The 23,458-nt window shown below is 37.3% G+C and overlaps 1 protein-coding gene across 1 annotated transcript in view; it reads right to left on the reverse strand.

Annotated features, from left to right (window-relative positions):
- ZNF804A (zinc finger protein 804A) overlaps window positions 1-23,458 on the reverse strand; it is a gene marked incomplete at its 3' end in the record, with an annotated part of 145,403 nt that overhangs the window by 75,202 nt on the left and 46,743 nt on the right. The gene's annotated exons all lie outside the window — the stretch shown is intronic.

The following is a 23,458-nucleotide window of genomic DNA, read 5'->3' on the forward strand; positions in this document are numbered from 1 at the left end:
ATCTACTTTTTTTATTGTATCTACTTTTTGTATCTACTTTTTTCCAGAAACAAAGGCCAGCACCTAGCTATTTAAGCATCACTTAAATCTGTCAGTTACTCCTACTTTCTTTTTTTCTTCTTTCAATCTTCAATTTTGTGTAAGCTAGAAAATCTAAAACACAAATAATTTTTAACTTTCTGTAGCATTCTCTTCTATTTGGGATCTGATATAATACAGAAACATTCAGAGAGAGTATGTGTGTTTTGTCTAGAACAACATAAACTATTTCATAGAGGAAGGTAGTGAGCACACCTACAAAGAAGCTGAGCTTTTTACCTACTATTCCCTATAAGAAAATCTGTGGATCTTAAGTAGCTCTAAATGAAGCCATAAAAGAAGAATTATAATTCATTTGCACAGTATGTTACAGATTAAAACCTTTACAGTGCTTACATAAAAACCCTGATGTCTGCTCAAGATGGTAATGTAACCAAAGCAAGCAAGTAGAAAAGGTCTCTCCAAAGGGTCAAGCATATGTTCATGAACTGCTTTCTGTTCCCTTGCAACAACAAATATAGTGCTTAGAAGGAAATAAAAATATGTAGAATATAATCAAGACAACATGAAGTTTGTAATGTGTAGCGGATCAAGACTATAGATTAAAAGAGTATGACTTTTGAAAGAAGATGGGAAAAATGACATACATATGAATATACATTTCTTTCAAGACCTAAGCAATACTTGCCATATTATAATACTTCATTTGAAACTAAATAGTAGTAGCTCCCCATATTTTTGTTCCAGAATAAACCAAGGTAGGAAAGAGAATCTCTGTGTATAAAACGGACATTTCCTTTAAGTTTTACAAGTCCAGTTGGACCTTACTGCTGTGGCTGGAAACCTAGTCAAAAAAAAAAAAAAAAAAACAACACAATGACCAAGCCACTTGACCACCATATATGCTAAGATTAATATATGTGCTACCTATATTAGAAATTTATGCCATTTAAAACTCATGATATAATTTTAAGTTTCTTAAACACTGTTCTTTTATTTTCCCACAAAGAAGCTACTCCTATGAAGATTACTTTTTATTATTATTATTAAGATCTTCTGAGGATAAGAAACAAAGGAACAACATTGGCAACGATCTTCTTGCAATACCTCCTCTTCCCAGTGAGATAAAGGTGTTTCAGATACTCACACTTGACAGATGTGTCTGTACAACCTTTCAGAGCCTCTTATGACAAACCATGGCACGCTGCCTTCCAAGTCCAGTCTGACAACATGGAGCCTCATTTGCTCCTGTATAGATTACAAGTGAGAATCCCATATGCTACTACTCATCACAAGGAACTGCCACAAATCAGCATCTGCCTGGCACACGTTGCAGCAGCAGGAATAACAAGATGTGAATCAGACAAAATACAATGACAGAGGCTTTCCCGTAATGCCCCAAAGCAGGGTTATCCCCACTAGCAGCCTAGGGCTCACACGCTTCCCACCTTGCCTCCACAGACCTTGCACATTGCAGTTCATGCTTTTCTACTGGAAGGAAAAGTTAATTTATCTGTTGCTGGGTAGTAAGACTTTAATAACAGACTGTCTTTGTGAAAAACATTTCTATTCCATCTCCACTAAAGAATTCAGCTCAGCTTTGTATCGGCAGCTTCAAACAAACAAACTCCCCTCCCTCAAAAAAAGTGAAAGCAAATATTATTTACTCTACTACAACATGTTGTTGCTCCTGAGTTCTCTTTTCACTAAAACTGATGGTAGGCACAACAGAGAACATTTCAACATTGCCATCTGTCTCCTTGGCACTTCATACCAAGTGAGTCGCTGTCACTTTGATGGTAAATTAGAATTTCCCACCAGATATATTAAGCCAGAGGCTGCTATCAGGTTGCCCTATCTCCCTCACGTCTTCTTCCCTTAAATCTTTTTTTTTGATATTGGACCATCTGAGAGCTTTAAAAACACTTCTACATGATGAATTAAATTGCAGAAAACATCAATGAAATGAATAATACAGGGTCTGAAAAAATCTTAAGAAAAAACTTTCAAAGCATTACATTACTTCTACTGCATCGAGGGCATTCTCGCTAGCAGCGGTCCCAAGAAGGTTGGGATTACACTACCTGGAAGAGAAAGAGACACGTGGTAGCTGGACCTGCTGACCTGCAGGGAAGTGGGAAACAGAAAAAGGAGGATCAGCCCACAGCTACTGCTTGACCAGCAACACTGTGTCTCAGCATGCATTCCTGAATCTAGCTCCCTTCCAAACTGCTAGGCCACCAGGAAAATAAATCACCACTGCTGCGTTAAAGAGACCTTCTTTCACAACACTGATTACACTCTTGCCTGAAACAATCCAATTGTTTGTTTGAGCTTCAAGTTTTGTACTTTACGATGTATGACTCCACCTGACAACTGCAGTTGGGCTAGGGCTGCACACCTTCCCCTGCAGAACTGCCGGGATGGTTCCAACAGGTACCTCAAGGAAACGGAGAATGCCGATGATGCATTTCTGTGGCTGTTGCTGTGATGTGAGCAAAACCAAAGTCATCCTGAAGGCCCATCCATTTTAACACAAGAAATGCATTTCCCAACCTACTTCAAACCAGGCTTTTCCAGTCATATGTGGTCCTTAAAATGATAAGCCCATTTCAATTTCCAAATAAGATACAGTGTGAGACTCCAAGTTACTTTAATGGGATGTAGGTTACATTTCAGACAAGGGATCAGGTTGTGAATTAAAAATATATAAATAAATCCATTCAGAACATGTAGCAAGAAAGATAAAAAGAGAAAACAGTACCTTGAAAGGACAGGAATACACTCCAGTGAGGGCACTTAAAATAGCAGTGCCAGACCTTGCAGAGGAAAATTATTTATTCTATTTTAATTATTTATTTTGAATTTTGTTCATATTCAAGTGAACTACAGAACAACATGGAATATGCAATATTAAGCTACCTGAAAGGAAAACAGAATGGAACACCGATTTCTAGCCTGATGCTAGGATAAATGCAAGGTAGGGATCAAACCAAGAAACTACCAAAGATTTCTGTTCCTAACTGAACATATAAATGACAATTTCAGTCATCGCAGTCTTTGACTGAAATGCTCTTTTCAGTCTTTCAACTTATTTTCACAACTAATTTAAATTTCTTACAAGGAAAGATAAACATAGAAAAGTGTAATACACATAAGAAAATTTGTTTCTAAACATGAAAAAATGGAAGTGATATACCTTAGCATCATTTTATCTAACCAATTCAGAATGGAGAATTTAGGGTACTTACAGATTGTCTTAATGACCTGAAAGTAATAATAATAAAAAAGCAAATAAATAAATTTCTCATCTGATTCCCACTTCATACAGAGGATGCCCAGACCAAACACTCCCTAGCTTTAGCTGGCTGGTCCTAGGCAGGTAAGAAATTCTACTGACACGAACTTAAAAACAAAACAAAACAAAAACAACAACAACAAAAAAACAACTCACGTATTTGCTATATGTGGGCTGTCAGGAACACAGTTGTCTCCAAAAGACACCTCTCCCCTGACAGATACTCACTGCAATAATCAGTGCAAGAATAAAGCAAAGTTTACCATATAAACCTGTTAGTAAGTGTTATAATCTTTATTTTAGTGTAAACAGCATACGTAATTGTTGATTTGCCCAGGGCTATTATTTATGCAGGCTTCTTTGTGCTCATAAATTGTTATTAACTCCTTCAGAAGAGGCTGTAAGTGGCAATTGTGGACTTATTTAGACACCCAAGACCACCTTTGCTCATCGACTCAGCCTAGCCTGATAACGTTTTTGCCACTTTGGGACTTCATAACCTATTCTTCAACATATTTACACAGCAGAGGATTTTTCCCCCCATGTTTTGCTACCAAGCATGAAGGTAAGAAACTTAAAGGGCTTGCCTGATGTTTTCACTCAAACTTTTGCAATATAGCCCTGCCAGCACCAAAGGGGAGAAGGGGAAGGGAAAAAGGGGAAGGGGAGAAAGGCAGGGAAGGGGACTCTCCCTTGTGACCTGCAGTTGTGCACGAATGTTTGTCCTTATGGCATAAGGCCCTCTTTGAATCCACTTGCCTGGATTCCCTCTTCCAAACAACGGAACATTTCTTTATGCTTTTTCCCCAGGGAAAAAAAAAAAAAAGTCTTCCCAGATTAAAATAAAAACTAACTTATGAAGCTCAGATTTGGGCTTTATATTTCAAGTTTCAATCACCAAAGTTGACCAACATGCTTTTTGCAGATGAAGTGTTTGACACAATGGAGGGGGTAAGAAATAAATTATTATAAAGCATTATCTCTATGCAGGAAATACCAGGAGGTCTGAATCATCAGCTCACCTAACAACTCAGAGAAACAGCACTGAAAGACAAATGCAAATGAAGTTCAACTTTCTCACAGACATAGTCCACCCATCATCAGACCTAAACTGGACACTTTCTAACACTGCTCAGCTGCTGTGGTCTTAATTAGTCCTTTTACCCCCCAACACTTGTGCCAGGAGACATGGCCACAGAAACATATTAAGCTGCAATTATGTCATGGGCTAAAATTACACAGGAAAGTACTGGCAAATACCAGCATTTTCTTTTACAAGATTTTTACTGTTCTGATTTCCATCCTGAAAACAGGAAATGTTCCTCATAAGAACCTTAAGTTCTTCCAATAAGTTGGGTCAAATTTGCATCAGAATCTGAACTGAAGCAATTTAATCATTAGGAACCGTGCGTTTGCCTTCCAATACGCTAGGTTTCAGTTAGGCTCTAACACTCAAAGAATGCAAGAAATCAATGAGCCTCTAATAGAGCCAGGAAAAAAATCTAAGAGGGAGAGAAAAAAATAAAGAAGTGAAACTTCTCCACAATCCTTTCAAGTAACTACAAGATAAAGAAACAATGGTTATTATAATTCTTCAATAAAAATGCTTTTTTTCTCTCTTTCAATAATAAAAAATATTTTTTATTTATAATTGAAGTTAAATAATAGTGGTGTTTGAATCAGCATCATTTGAATAGTTTGTAATCACATGCATTCAACTTGAAGTCATTATTTCTGTCTAGCATTTCGAAATGTGCTCATGCTTTCCAGTATTCACTGTATCTTTATCCTACACTACTGGCAAAAGTATTGCATTGTTGCTAAATGTTATTACAGCATTTATGCATACAAATGCAGGAACACAAGATGTTTTTGTGCACGGAAAGGTAGATAAAAAGCTATGAAAACCTTTCAGCTTAAAAAAATAAAAATAAGAATCAGTGATTTGCAACAGCTCAGAGCACTAGGCATCCCAGATGTTCAATGCAGCAACCCAACTGCTGGTTCACTGGTTCAGTCACTTTAATAAGTACCTGAAACCTCAACAGAACTTGGTGTTGTAGAACCAAAATAATGTATTTCCCATTTTTCAATGTTTACAAATGAATCAAAAAAACACGCAACACAACCTGTTTATCATATGCAGATGTTATGCAAATTATCATTGAGTGATTAAATCTACCTCAAGGTTATATTTTGGTGAGTGTAAGTCTATTTCCTTAACCGTACACTCCCATCTTACAAACTTACAAAGTTCAATGCTATGACTATTCATGCCCATGAATACAAATGAATGCATACCATTTTTCCTATTTGGCTACAGGTGTCCTGAATCCCATAATGAATGTCTCACCCAAGAACTCTGAGAGGATAGCAATTCAGTAATACAGAGAGCCCATGAGATAAAGAACTAATAGTATTTTACTGTGAAATTACTTTTTTTCCAGACAGTATTTCTTTTCATGATGCCTTCACTTGCTAGCTATTCACAACCATTACCACGCTACAATTCCTCACCTGAAACAGAAAACATCTTAAAACCACAAAGGTCTCATTCTCATTCCTTACAAATCAATAAAACAAACAAACAAACAGAACTTTCCATCTTTGTGCTGACAGCCACATTCATAACGCTAAGCAGGAGAAAGAGGACAGAGAGGATTCAGAGGTCTGCATCTAGCTAAGCAAGACCTCTTCCATAGGCCAGTTGAGACAGTATATGGAGAAGCATTTACCATAGTAAATGAGAACTGGTGGCTCTGAAAGCACCCGTGTTCAGAGTGTTTATAATGATCTTGCAATTGTTTTTAGCCTATTTGTGTTACCAAGGAACTCTCTCTTTCATCTGGTGCTTCTCATCCTTCACAAGCAGAAGTGGTAGTACATCAGCTCTAAATTGACACCCCTCTTGCTCACCTTTGCTGTCCTCTGACAATATTAATATTCCTCAGTTGGGATTAAATTTAATTGCCCTATGTTACGATGAAAGGAAATTTGTGATAATTAATATACAAAATAGTGACTATTTTGGGTTGAAAATCATCTACCAAATTTGATTCATTTTGACCTAAATGAAGGGTTGAGAATACTTCAGGCATAGCAAACCATGATACCCAGTACTGCATCTCCCCTTTGTTCGCAGGATGAGGGCTAAGACTGAATGAGCACAAACTTTCCACAAGGAAGCCAACTTTTCGAGTCCAAACACACATGGGGAAAAAAAATCTTAACAAAAAAAAAAAAAAAAGCCACTTGACTTTTTCTGACTAACGATAATGTTAACTCATTTAATAAGGCTCTGACATTTGCTTTCAGAACCATCTGGGACCAGAAAATAAAGTTTAGTATCTAGCCTGCAGTCAGACCTATTATTACAAAAACCAGAGACCATTTCTATATGTCATAGGCAGAGTTTTTATGTCCAACGTCTCTCAATAATCTGCTTTCTATGGCATGCTGTTCGATAAATGTGGCGTTCTGGCAAAATCTTTTCTAAACTGCAGTAGATCATTGTAGATGTGTCTTCCGATAAAATGCAATTATATCTCACAGAAAACAGGACCAGGCAGATGCCTCAGAGCTACATATTAGCATCAAGAAACGAGACAAAGGTGGAAAAGGGGATCTGTTACTTGATCTGATTGGGAATGGAAATGCAATGAGTTAAATTACTTTTTTTGGATTGAAAGCGACTTGTTTAAAACGATCCTTTCGACTTCCAAGTGACATAAAGAAGAGTTTTTAATTTCCACAAAGATACATGTTGCACTTTTTGCCAGGATTGTTTCTAACCATAACCACTGGAATTCAGATAAAAAGTTATAGTTTTGCTTATTTAAGCAGAAATTAAGTAGTTTCAATAAATACATATAAATTTGTTTCCTTTAATATGTGAGAAAATAAGTGCAGGGTTCAGAAGCATTAACTTGGCAAAATATGTGATGACCCATTTTAAAAATTATGTTTATACCTTATTTTATCTACTTGGCGCATTGTTTCCCAAACATTTTTCAGTTAAATATGTCAAAGCATAATCTCATTGGTTAGATAAATCACTAATCAGATTACTATCAACTCTCATTATAATCCATGTTGATGCAGTCAGAATTTTCTGTTCCATCAAAAAAAAATAAATTAATTAATTGAAATCTAGACAAACATGGCTTAACAAAATAATCACAATCAGTATGAAATTTCTGGACAGCATGACGACTTCCAGACTAATTGGCACACGAACAATGCAATTTACTTATCGCAGGCAAACACCCCATGCCTAAATTCTCCCTGCTCGCCTGTCAGTTGTACAGAGTACAGCAATATGGTGGTAGGAAGAAAAATCCTAAGAAAACCACATTATCAAGCACACTCTGCCCACATAATATTTTGGTGTGCCATCTTAGGTCATAAACTAACCATGATTCTGCTACCTGGAATCGTATAATGTAAAATAAAACCCCATGCATTCAATTTAGAATAAATCCTGCTAATTTGCTTTACATTTTTAGCAGAACAAACACTGTGACTCTACCGCTCTCCTTCCTCCTTGTCTCTCTCTAAGTGTGTTTTTGTTACACAATTATAGGAATGGAAGTTGATTGTTAGATCTTTGCTCTCTGGACATATTAGAATATCAGCTGGCTGGAGAAGTAAATGCCCATGGAGTGGTTGGATTGTATGAATTATTAACTGTACAGTTATGATTGGAAATGCGTGAAAAAGTCACTTCTTCAATCCCTGGTCACTGACAGAGAGCAAAGTTGAAATTCTAACCTGGCTGTCACAGGTTAAAAATGCAGAGACTTTAGAAGACCCTGTCTAAAGAGTGACACACTGCCAAGGTAAGCCTTGTTTCAATTTCCAGCAGTAATTTTTACACCGCAGAGAGCAGCGCAAGCAGTTCTGACCTGCAGCCATCCAAGGCTGCTCTGAAAGGCAAAGCAGTGGAGCTGGGTCACCGTGACTCAGTGCCCAAGCTAATAACCCCTGCTGAGAGCATCTGAAACTCAAAGGCAGCCCCACACTGATGCACATGGACTGCTTGTGGGACTTGACCCAGAATTTCAACATTTAAACGCTTCAACATTTCAAAGTCTGTGTGGGTACGAATACTCTCGGTAACATTCATCAGTTTGGGGCATGTCCTCGTGAACTGTAGCTATTCCTCACGTTAAAATCTGTACTTACAGCATGTAATATGTTTGGATTATGCTAAGATTGAATATACTTTGACAATTTCTGTTACTAACCTTTAAATAGCTATAGAAGTACATGAAGTTATATGACAAATGAGTATAACGTGCTTATCAGATTCAACACAAAACTACTGACACATCGGGACACATTTTTGCCCTCAGTTAAATTCATCATCTCTCTCATGCTGAAGCAGAACATCCCTCACACATCAGAACCATCCACGGTGCTTAAAGGGCTGGTGAGCAATTTTGCATGTGGACGTTTTTCTTTTCTTCCCCACAGAGTCCTTTAAACATTGGCAGGCTCTTTCAAACCAACCCAGAGACTTTTAAAAACTGTGGGAAGCCAAGATGAGTGGACGCTGCCTGCACAGCTCAAGTGCATATTTGGAGATGTGACTTTTTCCTGAAGGAAATTCCAGGTTCACTATTATGTGAATAATGTGAATAATAATTATGTGCCGTGCCCAGAAACTATTAATGCATATATGTATGATTATCTTCACTGAGTTTTGGTGTTCAGACAATTCTTTCATAGAATATCTACTACCTAGTTAATGAATAACACATTATTCTGTAAAAAGTATCTTCTGTATAACACCTAAATGTGTTAGAAAGGTTAATGCAGAATTTTATAACACTTAGGCTGATGACAGAATGTAAAAATGTGATTCTGAAAACCAGAAATGTCAACACATCTCTAAAGACATAAAATGACACAAAATTAAATGTTACCAACTGCTGAGGCTGAAGAAAGGCTTCTCAAAGTTAAGGGATGAAATAAAAATGGAAGAAATCATGTTCTAAAAGCATAATAATCTACTTAGTGAAACTTCATAGAATGGTTTTTTTACAGACATAAGCTTCTAGAAATACTGTTCATTTCTTTTTTACTGAGATAATTTCAAAGAGTCCAAAAATAGAGGGGTCCACAAACGATGATCATTAATCACTCATCAACTTTTTGTAGCTAGGAATGTCTGAGCCTCCCCATCTCCTAGCAAATTATAAATCATTCTGTGGAACTTCATTTTTTTGGAAGGACGTTTTGTAGAATGAATCATTACTGTATATTTAGTTTAATTGCAAAAATAGGGATGCACATGTGTAGATGCACAGACATACATAGGCATATTCATGCCCATAGGGTGTCCCATTGCATAAACACACACAGATTTATGGCAAGTGTACATCTCTGTACACGTGGATAGTTAGACAGGCAAACTCATGCTACCAGATATTCAAAATAAATTACATCCATTAAGTTTTCCTGATGCTCTTCTCAAAATCTCAAGGGAAAGATAGGGTTACTCTGGAAGGTGGAAAAGAGGCTGGGAGAGAGTTACAGTCTTCATTATGCATCGGGATACAAGAATGATAAATGACATTAAAAGAACCACTAACATTTCAAATAAAATGCATAAAAAGTAAATAAAATTGGCCCTAGCAAAAGTGTCAGTTCAATATAAAATGAGGAGAGTCCTTAACATCCTGGTTTCTCCCAGCTCAAATCACAAATGATGTCTATCAGGTAGCTTTAGGAAGGTTTTGCAAAACTGGGAAGTTCCAAGGGAAATGGTGACTACACTTTATCAACATCAATAACAGTCAGCTACACAGTCATCTTTATCACCCTACTGATTTCTTAATTACCAACATCAAATCTTGAGTTCCTTAGTCTAAAAGCATCAAGTGAAAACCTAACATGTCCAAAGGCTAACATCTGTAGACAACAGCATTGCTCAAAGTGTAAGACTGCAGCGAAGTGTAAAAAGGTAGCCTACATTCCCAAATATTCAGACAAAGACCCACTGGGAGCAGAAACACGGTAATTAGCTGTCAGTGAAAGCCATAGTACACCTTTATTATCGCCTCACTACTGGATCTTTAAGATGCTAAACTAGCCGTGGGAAAATGCCAGAGTGGAGCTCGGACTTGATTTACAAAGGGAATTGTAATGCTGTAGAGTCTTGAAGCCCTGGGCCAATTTCTGATGTCAACTTTGAACTACGCTTGCCCCAGAATAGGTAGGCAGCGGTTAGTTTTATTCCTAATACTGACCTTTTTTCTTCAAATAATTATTGGATGCATCTAGGTTGTAAGTGGCACTTACCAAACCAGCTACTAGGTGTTTATTTTGTTTGTTTCACAGACCATATCTGTGGACAGATACGGCAGAAACACAAAAAGACGAGTCTCTATTCTTTCAAGGCAGTTCCTATAGAAAGTATAAAATATGCTCCTTTGCACTATAATTATCACATTTTAATGACTGTGTTCCTAGCAGACATTCAGGAAACGTGGAAGCCAATTTGGCCCTCTTCCTTTATGACTTTAAGTTAATCAAAACAAAATCGCAGCCAAATGGAACAGACCAGTTAATAAAGCTCATCTACCTTGCCCTGAAAGAGCTCTACTTGAAATTCAGACTTACTTGTTCATATCAAATCTCTGATAATGAGCATGGATATGTTTATCATTCTGTGACAGAAATGGAGGCAGAAAGGAGGGAAAAAAAGAGACAAATGATGAAGGTAACATCTCTGCCTGATGTTACTAGTCATTATAATGGAAAATGATGGCAAAACATCTGAAAGACAAATCTGTTCTAAGATATTTAATCCAATTTTTCATTATGTTGGACATTAGAGAAAATTTCATTTCTGCAAGACAAATACAGTATGTGAAAGTATTTTTAGAGACAGACAGAATCAATTTGAAGGAATATGGATATGTACAAACACAGATGTCTGTACCGGTTCCAGGATAGAAAGGGTATTTTAATCTAGCCTATTTCCGATCAACAGCCACCACGCTGAACAGGTCCAGAGAGTAACATTTTTTTCTTCTTTTTCTAGAAAAACACTAGCTATGAGAAGGCCCTCTAAAGCACTGATTGATATTTGTAACAATTAAAAATAAAAATATCCTTTTAATTCTGCACGTTCCTTTCCTCAGTAGTGGGCCATAGGTATGGGTCAGTGGGACACTGCCAGAATTCCACGGTAATCAGGATTTCAGTAAACAACATACAAATATAAGGTTTTAACTTCAATTTTGCATGACAGTAGTTTTTTCTTCCTGTTCAAATGTTGGAACTCACAAAACCCAAGAGCAAATAGTAAATGAGTACCAAATAAAACCAGTTGCCATTTAATACTGCTGATCTAGTCCTTCTCCATAAAATGAAGCTGGGATGCACTATACATACGCAGCTACTAAGATTCTTTCCACAAAGAATATCGTGAAAATCTACTTCAAACTTCTCCCATTAATCAGAGACATTGTACACATGTTCAGATGCAAACACATATTGCAAAGACTAATAATGCTTTCCTTTTTAAAGGTTCATTCAGACAATCAGTAGCTTTGACAAATATTTGCCTTCTTAGTCAATAAATCTAGGGGAAAAGAGCTAGACACTTATTGCTAACCATAACAAAAGTTTCAAGAGAAACAGTTCCAAGTACAACTGAAGCAGGACATATTAGTTATTTATCAGAAAAATAAAAATTAAAAGTGGGTATCTTGAAATTTCTGGAAACTTGAAGCACATAGGACAGAGCCCTCTAGTCACAGCTACACTTCCCAGAAGGCTCAGTGAAAAAAATGGATTTCATTTACTAAAAACATATGCTGGGAATGCACATATGATTTTGTTATTGCTCAGGTTAGCCAATCTACTACTATTATGCTGGCATCATATATAGGGCTCTGCAAGTTATGGGGATGTATTTCTCTTAAGAAAAACCCTGAAATGTTCACTGTGCCACATTCACAAGTATATACATTGGTTTATAAAACAGAGTGAAGATGCAAGTTATAGATTATATTGCAGCCACTGCTGTTTTCCATAGAGTCCTACTTCATACAGTCCTACTGTCCTTTTTAGTGTCCTCCTTTATACAGTTTTGGTCCACACAGATTTTTCCATAGGCCATCCAAAGTTCCTTTGGAAAACATTGTAGCTTCAGTGTCCTAGTTCAGTAGTATAGAATATGTACACTACCAGAACCTGCATGACTTTGAAAAGATTACAGCACTATGACCTTTAAATGTCAAAATGACATTTTGACATTAGGTGATGTGGAGATGCCTAAAAATTCATTCTTAATGCATCTTCCAATAACCTCAAAGCAGTCAACATAATCCAAATAACTATTCCATCTTTTCCAGTATTTACATGTTCCTTTGTAGCCTTCAGGGCCTACACCATCCCCTAGTTTTGGGGACACACTCCTGTTAAGATCTGGTTAACACTGCAAATATTAGGCTTTCTATCCCAATGTACTGGCCATGAGCAACTTCCGTCAGAGGCAAAACCCCGTTTATTACATTAACTCCAGGCTGAGAAATTCCAGTGTAGCCATAACAGATCTTAAAAACAGAGCCATGGTTGTTCTGCATCTTTCAACACATCTGCACCAGCTGGTGAAGGCACAGGCTGAAGATATTAAAACCCAAACTGACAAATAGTTTCCAAGAGCTTTGTAAGCTTTCTAGTTCTTGCTGATTCAAGAGATCTTCCACATCAACTTACTGAAGCAGCAGATAAGCAATTGCAACAGAATTGTTATTATTCTACTAAACAGAAAATAAAAAGATATTATTTCCTACCTGCCAAAGATCTCTTGTAATATAACCAACTCTGCCCTCTGAATTCATCTTCCATTGTTTTTTCCTAGCTCTGTGCTATGCCAGCTGGTTTGCTTGGAGCAATGAGCTGTTGAATTAGATAACATGTTTTTAATAAGTCAGTCTAGTAGAGCAGTTTTGAATGGCTTCACAATGCACAGATGTCTAAATTGCCTTTAGAGAAATATTAACACTAAGTGGTAAAAACAGGGACTTATGATTCTGTTGAATCCCATAAGTCCATAAGTGACAAATACACGCTTTCTCAGAGTAATCATCATCTTTTAATTAGTGTTTTAATTAGTCCTAAATAAAATTTCATATTTGTATAGCATCAGGAATTATTTTATACAAATTACAGGTTAATATGAATAAAGTATCCACCTGAACTCAGAGCAAAATTGAATGCACAACAATAGGTAATCCCTGGCCAGTGGGGAATAAGGAGAATTTGTGCCACAGAAGAGCTGCATTTCCTAAACTTTCTACTCAGGCTTCTACTGATCCTAAGGAAAGAATCTAAGAAATCCTATCCCTGGGACACCAGGTAGGTTCAGGAGTCCCATGTGCTCCAGGACATCTCTCTAGGAGTCCTATTAGTAAAGCAAGACTTAAGGAGAGAGAGGGTCTTGGATAAACTGAGGATTTTATTGTTGCCAAGCCAGCAGGTGCCTGCTATGCTGATATTCTGGGACACTGCAGAGATGACTGAACCAGGACTCTTAAGTCAGAAAAGAAAGAAAGTCAGGGAGCTCTGCAGGGCTGGCATAGCCTCACCACGCTCCCAAAGCAAAGGGTCTTGTCCACTCCACCTGGGAGCCCTCATGCAGACTTACTGCAATAGGGATATAACGGCACAGAAATGTAGCAAACAGAGCCTAAGGGTGAAAAGACTCATGAGAGTACCAGGAGATGCTGCTACTGGCATGTATGCCATTGAAACATGGCAGCGTGTCAAAATTATTTTTTTAAATAGCCAAGAAATGCATTTTTTACATTTTCCTTGTACCTTTTTATAACTTTTTAACTAATTTATCACGCAGGGTAGTAGTTAAATTATTTTTATGATTAAGATTTTAATTTCCATTTGTATTAAAAAGAACTTCAGAGAAAGCAAGGTCATTTTTAAAGTTTTAAGTGCTTTGTAATATAGAATATACTGTAAATAACATCATTACATATATATATATATAAAGAAAATCCCATAAAGAAAAAAGCTTTGTTTTCAGAAATCAATGAACAATATATCCACCAAAGTGAAATTACTTTCACAGCACAGTACTTCAAAAAAAAATTTGAAACTTAACTAACAAAACAGACACCAAAATACGGCAAACTAAATCTTTAGATTAATCAATTTTATCTACATAATATTTTACAATTCAATACATCAACTTTAGCAAAAAACATTTCCAACAACTGGCATTTGCCAACCTATAAAAGCAATGCCATTTGAATAATTTAATTTTTTTAATGCTATGGGTTTATGCTAAATATCTTCTAATCTGCACTTAGATCACTTTTGGCACATCTTTCAACTGCAACAAGAATCACCTCCACAAAGCCAGTTCTCTGCATCTTTGCTTATTCTCTTAGTTTCTTCAAACTGGGCAATTCCTAAAGCATTTTTACCCATTAGCTGCATGGGGAATTGGAACCTAAATCTATTTATGTCAGCCAACTCCAAAGGAGAACTCTGAGATCTCTGCTTACTCCACAGATATTCAGTACAAAATGCTTTAGGGCCACATTTAAGGTCTAGCTTGGATAACTGCATTCTTACTTCCTAAAACTTGACTCAACCTTTCTTCTCCACCACTTCACTTTACTGCTCCTGCTTTCTGTTGAGTACAGTGAGGACAGACCACTGGATGCCTTTTAACCTGTGGTCTTACTCAAATCAATGAAAAAATTCTTATGACAAGAGGAAAGGTGTTTATGTAAGCAGTACCTTCATGTCTATGTTCTCAACTTAATCATTTTCTGTAATATGTAAAAATATTCATTTGAATATTTCAAAGCAAAATACTGATTGTGACTGGAAGGCAGCTCTGCAGAGAAAGACCTGGAGCTCCCAGTGGTCCCCAAGCTGACTGCAAAGCCGTTGGCAAGGCCTTGAAGCAACAGCGGCGAGCAGCAACCTGGCCTGCAATAGGTACAGCAACCCCAGCAGACTGAGGGAGGATCTTGGGAGGTCCTGGCCAACTTCAGTACTTCGCTGACTTCCAGTACTGGTCAGCTACTCCAAAAGAACCACTTTTTAAGCTCAGTTTCATAGATGTAAACTGCACAAAAGGAGTTAGCCTATTTTTAGCAGCTAAGTAATTGAAATCAAAATTGTGCCCATTACTTTCCGTACTGAAAAAAATCACTTCTGATTTACAGTCTACAATGTTTGGGTGTAACGGATGATTGAATATAAAACCAGAGAAGACAAAAATATTCATACAAGAAGAGGTGAGAGAAAAGCGAGAGCACTGCATTTTAAGTTAGGATAGGAGGCAAAGCCTCGTCTTCCTAGATTTGATGCAAGCATTAAAACTGAATGAGGTTTTTGGACTTGCAGTTGTAAGTTTTTGTAAGTTTTGTGAATTTATTTCACAATATATAAAAGTACCCTAAGGTAAACAACCCATTTGGAGCAAAATCCAACAATTCCAACAATTTTGAAGGATTACAAAAGTACTATGACCTACTGCATTCCTGAATTATGCTTCCTTCTACTGTGTCTAAGGATTTCAGTATTAAGGTTGTTGATCAAGTTTAGACTGTAATACAACTCCACTAAGAGCTTAAAATAACATTAAATTGACTTTAAAGCATTTAATGTACATTAAAATTACCAAATGTAATAACCAAGGTAGAAATCCCAATTTGCTTTATATTTAAGTAGGTTTTATGTCAAATAATCAAGTTAACAAGCTCAGTCAAGAATTTTATTTATTACTTTCTCTCAGACTGCTAAGTATTAAGATCAGCTCCTAAGGAAGCTAGGAGTTGAAGAAACGGGAGATTAAATAGTAAGTCCATGGCTGACAGAATAACCATAGTAAGAGAGAGGCATGCACCTTACATTTCCTGTACCCACTGAAAACTCCAATAAATGTAACTTCATGGCAACACAGACCTATTGATCAAACCAAAACTTTGTTGAACTGGGCTAAAGGACTCAGAACTGCATAGAGGCTTCTAAAAGCTCCAAGCAAAAGACAGATAAATTGTGTTTTAAGAGAAGATGGTGTTGGGGAAATAAGAGAAGATGGTGTTGGGGAAATAATGGCTTACTAAATCTCAGGCCTTGGCTTTGGATCATACTGATGGCTCTATAGCTCCAAAGGTTTCTAAAATTAAAATAGCATTACAAAGTATTTGCCCTGGGTCATTCCTCCGCTCTTCCCCAAAAGATTTAGTATACATGGCTTTGAAGATGCTCAGAACTTTAAATAGTATTATTAGTAAATTGGAGATTCGTCAAAATTTCAGTTACTGAAAGATCACTTGATAAAGATCACTGAAGTATAAATCACCATCCTTAGCCATTACAGCTCACCTAAAACCCATTCACGTTTTATTCTAAGCTATAAAAACCATTCAGGTGTATCCAGCAGTATCTGGATTTCAGGGTTTTTACAGAAACCGAACCAAATCCATAGGGATTTTCCACTGTACTAAAAATGGACATTCTGTGTGCACTAGGGGAAAAAAATGGATTTTAAATACACTGCTTACAACAGCTCACCTCTATAAATGAACTCACAAAGTCACATTGCAAAATATGTTAGAGGAGGAACTCATAGATGCTTTAAAGCCCAGCTCCCAAGTCATCCTTGCAAATTGCCATGGATACCAGTTCCAGAAATACAATATAGATAAAGAGAAGGAATCCGCAAAGAATGAAACAATCTTTAGTCTGTTGCCAAATTCTGCCTGATCTTTAGAAATGCAGATGTGCAGACAAGGAGGTACCACATCCATTTTTGTTCAGCCTCATCACTTACTTCCAAAACACACTGTCTAGCAGTTACATATTATAAATATTTAAGGAAAGACTTGTGTTTTGAGTTCAGAATTGCCAAATTCAAAAATAGGCTTGCTTTTTAATACTGCTGAATCTTTACACATGAAGACACTCTTCCATATTCTCACAGTTCTGCTGGCAAGAAACATGGAGCATCCCTAAGTGTGCTATGTATATGTAGGCAATAGCACAGAAGCACTTTGAAACATGTCCAGTGCAATAAAATCTGAAGAGCTTTCATCGTACTTTCAGCTTTAAACTGTTTTACAAATAATTATTTCCTCCTTCGTCATTTTCCATGGCTATTTTAACATTATGGAGTGATATAAATCTATCAATATCATTACCTATTTTAAATTTCTATCAAAAACTGTTCTGCAATGGAAACTGTGACAGAAAACCCAAGATTACAAAACATTGTACCCCCAAAAGCTACCACAGGAGCTGCAATAATACTTTAATTTTTCTTTTGAAGGACACAGATGAACAAGAAACATTTTGGTGGTAACTGTTTCTGGGAGATAGGTCAGTCATGCAAACCAAAATCATGCCTGGCATTTCCATGCAAAAAGACTAATGCTGAATGCTCTTCCACGTAAGATGGAAAAGAAAAATACTGCTTTATTCTCATAGGGCCTTTTACTGCATTCAATTGAATATCAATAAACAATACACACATTTTTGCTCGCAACCAATGCTTCCTTTGCAAATTTCACATAATACATTTATAAATATATATAACGAAATATTGGCATGATTCCAGAGAGCAAGACAACCATCTGTCTGGCCTGTTTCACTGTCAGTTTTGGTGTTTGTGGCAATGACCTCATTGGAGGCAGATAGATTTGACTCGCAGGATGCCATCCCAAGACTTATCCGTATACAACTAAGCCCACAAGAAGTCTTGTTGAGATCAACTTATCTTTGTAGAGATGAAATTCTCAGCAAGGAAAGATTTCCTCTAGCCTTTTCAGTCAAAATTACCTACCACATTACAAAGTGTTTAGCCTTCAAAATGAGAAAGGAGGTGGTAAATACTAAGTGTAAAGAATTGGGATATGCCTTAATTTTAAAGTATTATGAGCAATTTTGATAATACTTTCCCAACTTCTGTAAACCATATATGAGAAGATTAGCAAGGTCTCAATCATTCCCTCAGTCACTTCAAGGTTGTTAATTTTTTTCCCTTCCTAATTTTCTCTTCAAGCTACAAAAAGAGATCAGAAAAAAACTTAAACAGAATAAATAGTTCAATTACATGAAACTGAAATAGCAATAACTAATGTCTACTTATTTTGCAGGACTTGGATGATATGTTTATTGCTACACATAGTTTATATTTCTACTAGCATTCAGTGCTCTACTCAAAACATGCAATTATATACCAGAACTATAATTTGCAGATGTCCCTACTTCATTGAGCACAAAGAAATTAATTGCCCTTTTTCTAAAGAGCATAAAAACTTTGCATCTAGGTCTTTGAGCAACTCTCAGAATGTTAATAATGTTACTAATACAATACAATATTACACAAAATAGTACCAATGGTAAACTTTCCACTTCACACTAATAATTAATCAGAAGGCTGCCAGTACAATTAAGTCATATATTCAGCCATAGCTAGTGTCCTTCCAAAAGAAATTGAAACTACTAAAAATATTCTGAATACAGAGCTATTTTTTCCAATGGGTATTAGCAACACTAACTCCTTCTACACTGTACTATGAACTTCATACTGTTCAGAAAGCGTATTTATGGAGTGGCTGATTATTCGAAACCCTCTGATGGGTAGGTTCTGACATCTGATGCTTCATGTGAAGTCTACCAGAATCCAGGCTTGTCCTAGTTTTTAAAAGAAGCAATACAAAAATAAATAAAAATTGACTGGCTGCCCATCTTTCAAATATGCCCACTCCACCTCATTGCCATGGGCTCATCATACAGCATGATTAAGTTATCTGGAAGTTTGACATCAGCATGGAACATCAACATCTTCATCTCAGTCATATCTAAAATCGTCAGGATGTGACGTACACTGACTCTCGGAGCCATCCTCTATCAAGTCTCATTTCAGTCTGGGTATTTCAGGCAATTAGCAATTGGCTCACTGTCGAGTTTCCAAGGTAAAGTGCACAGTTAGCAGTTTCTCCTTGGCTGCCGCGGATCACTTGGAATGGTTCCCTAAGAAATAGCCTTGAGTGCTTAAAGCTTTTCTGCATCACCCCAGAGTTTTACTTACATTTCTTTAGTCCCTTACAGAATTCATCCGCTTTCTAGATTCCCAAAAGAAAGATCCCTACCATGATCCTCCATGCTTCACTTCCCAGCCACGTTACACAGTTCACCTTCATTTCACTATATGATCATAATGCCTGACCCTCCAATCGGGTATCATAGCAAATTACATTATAGCCCATAAATGGGGTTGCAGTTTCGTTGGATTTCATTTCTACTCCTGAATTGCAAAGGACAAAGTAATTTTACCTTTCTTTCTGTTTTTTTTTGTTTGTTTGTTTGTTTGTTTTTTTTAAACACAAGCAATGTTTCTAATTCTTCTTTTTAATTTCATCTTAATTAGTCCATCATGGACTGAGTATTTAATAACTATTATAGTGCTTTTAATTAAGCTATTTAAACTATAAACGACTACCAAAAACTAAACTACACAAGTTTCAAGATACTTAATACTTCCACATACTACACTCCTCTGGCTTTTGGGGATGCTGACCTGAGGAACCCACGTCTGCCAAGTTATGGGATCAGATGGTACAGGACCAGGTCAGATGACCAGTAATGGATGAGACGACACCTGAACATTAGTGTCTGGGAAGCTGTTCAGGATGGCATCCAGCTTTTCCATAGGGTTTCATTTCTGTGCCTCATCCCCATCTGTGAGAGCAAGCCAAATTACTTGCGTATCTCAAACACACTGAAAAATAGATGATTTGTAGAGCAAACCAGTTCTAGACTAATCAAAACTAAACCAGCTTCCACATCCTTCCCTTGAAGGATGTGATTCCCTATTCCAAAACAAATAAGTTACTACTTCATGAGTGGAAGTACCAGGATCTCTTGGCCAGGTCCCCAGTCTGCTAGCAAAACTCTCAAGTTGCTGAGGAATCATTATTTATACCAAGGACTCTATTGACTTAAACTCTCTGACAATTATTTTACCACCTCATCCGGCACAAAGAAATGCTTTCAAATGCAGATTTGTGGTGGCAAGAGAAGGTTGTTAAATGGATGTTTTCCTTTTGCTATTTGCCATAGTGAATTGAGAACGCAGATGTAACATTGCAAAGAAAAAAGCCTTATGCAACATTTATTAGTTTTGTATTTTATACGTCTATCCTCAGTCCTTTACAGCTTCAGCTCTATTTTTCTGGAAGCAGATTATAAACACTGTTGCTTACACTGAGCTACAGAAAAACACCGGAGATTAACCTCACTTTATTCCAGTGACTTGTAGTTTCTGAGTAACTTGTTTTCAGTAGCTGAGGACAGCAGCATAAACTCGAATAAGAACAAGATCATTTGAAAGGAGGAAAGTCATTGGCAAGAAATGAGAGCTGAATGCACTGGGGAGAAAAAGTCATAGTACAGAATTCCAGTCAGAAATCTCCATTTCTGTATAGCTGAACACTTCCTTTGGGACAAATTATTTCTCCATAGAAAGTCTCAAGTAAGAAAAATCCTGTCATTCCCGATATTTAGTCTTTGTATGTGTGAATCTAGGTGAATGCCACGTAAACACGTCAGCCAACTGCAAAACAGCAAAATAGCTAACAGTGAAAGCTGGCTGCAAGCTATCATTAAGTTTCCCCAACACGTTCCATTATTCTTCCATTATTCACAATTTCACAAAGCCTCACTCTTAGGATTACCCTCCCACACACAAACACACACCACACACACACCCTTTTTCGTGTGGAAAGCTTTCTGGAAAGCTTCCACAGAAATGGTTCTCAGAGCTACGTAGAATTACTTTTGCAAACAAAGCTAAGGGGAAATAACTTATTTTGCCCATATTAAAATAACAATAGGATTTCTTTTATTGAGAAATTCAAGTTACTTTATAGTTGATGACCGTGACCAAAACTTTGCAAGGACATTACCCTGGAGTTAAGATGTACTTTGCTATCTCTGGAAATTTAACAAAAGCAAACAACTGAGAAGTATACACATTCATGTTTCTTACATGCTCATTGGTATCAGCAGCTCATTCTCTAAATATCCCTTTTGGAGGATATACATACAGATGGTAAGATCAAGGAGAAAGCTTTTCATTTGAAAAAGAACACTAAAGAGAAAACAAAAAATGGAGAGGAAGAATTCAATTAACATCTTAGATCTCAATTCCAAGAACTAAGCAAAATACCAAGAAGGAACTCATCGAAAAATGACTGATTGCATTTCTGCCTCACTGCTGTGCCTGGGCAGGAGTTGGAAGAAGCGCTTTTTCATGAGCATCCTTCAGCAGAAGGCTCACAGGCTCAAACAACACACCTGAGCCTGACATGCAGAGCTCTGACATTACCTCCAGTATGTCAGGCCTGGAAGGTACTGTTGATGCTTCAGGTTTATTTGCCTTACACTTGAAAGCAATGATCTTCCCCAACAGATGGGGCTAACAGCATAAGACGATGCTGATGAAAAGGACCTAGTTTTGTCAGAAAATCTCTTCTGTGATCAGCATGGATTTGCCTGCAAACCCAGAGCAGTGGAAATAAAGAGGCTTTTGTACTTCTGGATGACAGGGAAGGCTGCACTGCAAATCTGATTCTGTTGACCTCCACTTCCAGTCTAATTGAGTACAGTTAATTCTCTTGGCACAAAAATAGGAGAGTAAGCAATTAGCCTTTACAGCCCATGGCTTAATTTGAGCGTGTTCTTTAATGCACCGAAGCTAAAAACTTTGTAAGTAGACTTGGGTTTTATGTCAAGTTATTGCTCTAAAATTTGTCAATGGAATGGCTGGTCCCTTTAAATCACATTTCTTTCACCCTTCCTTTTCCTAAAAGTGAAACACTGAAATGCAGAAGACATTCCTGCAGTTAGGCCTTCAATTACTACTACAGCATCAGAGTGCAGTATCTAACATTTTCAAGCCCTTACTCAGCACAGAGCTGCTGTGCAGAAGATAATATTGACCATGCTTTGGGCGTATCTAAAGGCAACACTGAATCTCTTTTTACAAAGTTTACATTCCTTAGTTTCAGCATGCTTTTAATTGGTGAAAGCAGAGGTAATTGTTCAGTGGGTTCATCACTGATCTGTGAGTAAAACACATCTTTGGGAAACTCAGTAAAACTGACATTTGGTGCCAGCAATGCAGACAGAAGTCTGAAGCTGTGAATTCTCTGAATTTATTGCCAGATATAAAGGGGAGATAAGATACTGCTTATAAATCTCAAGGGCTGCCACAAAACCACCGTCAGATGCCACAAGCTATAAACTTACAGAAAGGGCGACTCCGAATAATTCTTCCTCGGCTTAGTTGCAGTGTCATGAGTTATTTCTGCTGGGTAGCTTCATCTCCCCGCACAGGCAGCAGGGCTGAACAGACTCGTGTGGGCAGGCAGTAGCAAGCTGGCAGCTGGGAGGAAGCTCTCCTGGTATCTTCTGCAAGGTTGCAGTGAATTTCCACACATGGTGCTTGTCCTAAGGATGCTGCCAACCTCACTATAGTAAAAGACAGGATGCTTCTCACACAGAAAGTGCTGACTTGGTATCTGTAAAGTCCTGCTATGACTAATGGCCATGCACAAAATAAAATCATTAATTCAGTGCTTTGCAGCAGTTCTCACAGTGTAACTTATTCCCCTTCACAGTCTGCTTTTTTAAACTACATTTTCCTATCCAACTTTATTTTCAAAAAGAGGAAATTAATTACATCTGAAGCAATTAGAAATTTAAAATCCTTTAATTCGCTTCTCTCAGACACACAGCTTTAGAATATATTAAGAAGATGTTAGGTCTAATACTCTCTTCAGAAGCCTGAGAGACTAATTCACTTCGATAGAAGGCACACATGCCTCTGAAAGCAAATATAGCCATTAACTCCTTTAATCCCTCTCCATCACAAACGATCTATTTGTTATTTAACTACCAAATCATCAAAACGTCGAGCAAGAAAGGTTCCAATATACTCAAACCCACGTACGCAGGAGATGCAAACTAAAAGCTGCCTTCCCCTCACATGCACGCTATGTCCTGGCACGCAGCCATCGAGCACGTCGCGGTGCTTACAAACCTACCTGGAAACTCTTCTGTCGC

Source organism: Netta rufina (genome assembly GCF_964035555.1).
Source record: "Netta rufina genome assembly, chromosome: 6".
NCBI classification, from domain to species: Eukaryota; Metazoa; Chordata; class Aves; order Anseriformes; family Anatidae; genus Netta; species Netta rufina.